Source organism: Erythranthe guttata, chromosome 5, assembly GCF_056151865.1.
Source record: "Erythranthe guttata isolate IM_541 chromosome 5, IM_541, whole genome shotgun sequence".
NCBI lineage: Eukaryota > Viridiplantae > Streptophyta > Magnoliopsida > Lamiales > Phrymaceae > Erythranthe > Erythranthe guttata.
The window spans coordinates 7,023,422-7,027,041 of record NC_142537.1 but is presented as its reverse complement, the minus strand read 5'-3'; positions in this window follow the sequence as shown (position 1 = coordinate 7,027,041).

The following is a 3,620-nucleotide window of genomic DNA, read 5'->3' as shown; positions in this document are numbered from 1 at the left end:
CAACTAAATACGTACCCTTTTCAGAACGTTTCTGATCGAGGTAAGCCTTGCAGTTGCGTCTCCTCTACTAGGAGCACAAGTTTCAGATTGCGAAACCAATCCAAATAGTTTGGACCGGTGAGTTTGTTTTGGTCGAGGATAGAGGAAAGGGGATGTTTGGACATTGTTGATGAGAAAAATTTTAAGAAGACAATAATTAGAGTTTAGTTCGTAATAATCGTTACGATTAAAATTTTGGACTTTTATGTTTTAATTGTTCTCCCACTAATTTTATCGAATTCCACCACCCTCTAGCAGACAGTCGAGAAAACTTATTTTTCTTTAATGGGCTTTAGGTCCAAATGTAACCCGTAGTTAATCTATCCCGATTACATAAGCCTAAAGGTAGAGTACTATCAATCACATCACTATGTGACCCTAAAGTTCGATTTACCTCACACTTGATAATGACCTAAGTTAATCTAGCGAATATCAAAATCTTCGTGTGTCAAGTCTAGCCTACCAATATGAGATGTCATAGATCCAACTATATCGAACTAATGCAATCCCTAGTTAATCTAGCCGACCACATTAATCCAACATAATTTTATCTATGACCGTATCTCCATCTAATGTCAATTAAATTACAGCTTATCCCACAATAGCACTCCCCGCTAACACGGCTTACTGCACTATTATGAGAGGCTACACATAATTTAATTGTTGGTAGAAGGAAAGAAAAATTCAACAATTTGGTTTTTCTTTATAGCTTCATAATTATTCTTAATAAAGAATGAGGGATTTTATTTATTAAGTCTTATTAGCTCATCGGAAGTTTTAGGTTATGATCGTTTGTGATTCCTACAACTATGTTCTCTAGGTATGTGGAAACGCATATTGATCCTAAGAGAGACATACGATCATCATCGTACTTAATCACAATTATTCATCTCATGAATTAATTAATTAATACGATAAATTGCAAATATAATTAACGGACCTCCTTCATTCATAAATCATTCAAATAAGAATGAAGTCCATTAATTATTTGCTATCTAATTTGTGTTCCATTAATTAAACTAATTTAACGATTAAATTAAATAATTAATCCAACACTATTCTTTGAATTCAAATTAAATTAATGGATCAATTATCTAATTTGGGTTTAATTGATAAATAATTTCAAAAATTAAAAATCAATTAATTTTTAATATTAATTTCAGAAAATCAAATTAATTTTTTTTTTTTTTTTTTTGTTGTGCTGACCGGACCGGTCGGACCGGTCCGACCGGACCGGTTCGGTCAGCTGAAAAACAGCAGCAAAAATCGAATTTTTCAAAATTAAAAATTTTAATATTTTCTGAAATATTCAAAATATTTAATTAATATTAAAACACCCAATTAGATAACACCAATAATTCAACAATTCAACAAATCGAAGCATGCTTTCGAAAACGATAAACACGTTGACAAATAAACGATTAACCCGTGGCTTTGATACCACTGTTGGGGATCGTGCATGTATACGCAGCGGAATTTAAAAAATTTATATCGAACTAGTTTCGATTACATGCAAAACTAATCATATAGTCAACGTACCTTAACGCTTCCGCCATACATATGGTAATTTTTCGATTTAATTGAAAAATACATAAAACCGAAAATCACGAAACATGCTTATTCATCATTTAATGAAATCGAAACACGTAATCACATATTACTCATAATCGTAAATTATAATTCATACAAACATGCTCGAATTAATTTACAAAAGTTTCGATTCATTTACCTCTTGTAGCGTGCGATTTCGACGAATCGAAATCCTAGAACGAGTCACGTACAAGCTGCTATATACCACTCCTAGGGGCTGCAGGAACACCACCAAACGGCAGCTGGACCGAAGGTGTGGCGACGGCGGCGCGTGCGTGACGACGGCGGCGGCGCGTGGGCGGTGCATCGGCGCGTGCGGCGATGCAACGGCGATGCGGCGATTCCGTCGGGGCAGCAACTCCTCTCCAATTAGGTTTCACCTCGAATAAACGGATCTCCCCCTACTGTAGCACTAGATACAAAGGGGTTAGATAACAAAGGGAATACGATAGAGAAAGGAGAGGAAAAACCGGCGGATTCCGGCGGCGGACGGCGGTGGCGCGGCGGAGATGCAGCGGCCGAGAGGGGGGCTGAGCGGCTAGGGTTTTGGTGCTGAAAATCTGATCGCAAACTCTTGTTTGAGGTCTATTTATACCTAGGGTTTTCAACCCTAGCGGGCTTAAGTCATTGGGCTTGACCCACTGATGCATTAAACCCATTCCCTCGTCGGCCTCGTTTCTAATAAACGATCGTTCACAAAATTATAACAAAATTATATTTGTGACGAGCTCAAAGCCCTCGTCGATACGAGTGCCTCTTCGAAATTTCCAATTTCCAAAATTGGAAACTTCCACTTCAGTGGACTTGCTAAATCGGGAAACTTCCCAATTTAGAAAGTTCACTAAATTCCGCATTTCTCTCTTTCTCTACGTTTATTCCGATTCGCAATCCACAATTACGAATCTTGGATTCAATCATATCGACATCCAATCGTTCAAAGATTAACACATTAATCTATGCTTGTTGTTATCAAGGATCTATATTACACGAGAAGTGTGACCCTCAATGGTTCAGGTGTATGCTAGCCGTGGGCTCACAACTCTTTGTGATTCGAACAACACATTGTTCTTATACGAACTCCTCCCAAGAGTCCCGATTAGAGTAAAACTCATTTTACCTAATCCCCGATCAAATCGGTGCCCAACGAATCAAGATTGGCGTCTAGCAACTACGCATCATGATTCCCTAGATACAAATGAAGTGCCTGCAAGAACCTTATGATATAGTTAGCGTACAGTACGATCCCTTCGTAGCACATGTCCCGATTGAACTAGAGGCATTGGTTCACCGAGACCTCTTATAAAGTTCAATAACCGTGCGAACGTTCTAGGTATTATAAATCCGTTCGTGTGCGACTTAGGGAAACACATTTCCCTAATCACCCCACTATCAACTCTGGCCAGAGATTCCATGGATTATAAACCGTCAGAACACACAGGACATCCATGACTACTCAAGCGCTCGAATCCCCTACTACAATGCACAGACTTCACACTAGATTTCGGATTGCACGAACGTTGGCCCTTGGAGCGGTCCGCGGTGGGACTCAGGGACAGGTCACGATACAATCGGTCCTCTAGTGAAGTCACGGTGATGTCTGGGTCTTAAGGACTAATGATGTACAACTATATCTTAGAAACCTATTACTCGATGAATGAGAACCACTTATAGATTTCTAGGGCGAGGGAGTTCAGTGAACTCATCCAGTATGAGCACCCACTCAAGTATGCCGATGTCACAACACCGAGGACTGATGAGACGCAGTACACATACACTAAGTGCTAGTCTCAAAAGGGAAAGGCCGGTATCCTCATTATTGGCGTAACCCATCGACTAGGAACAAGGTTTAACAGTTACATTACATTGCTGAGTTATCTCACGATTCTACTAGATCAACTCACAGTAATAGAGTAACTCGTTAGGACTATATCTATGCTGCTTGCATGGGATAACAGATATAGAATGCCAAATAAGATATTTTATTATTACGA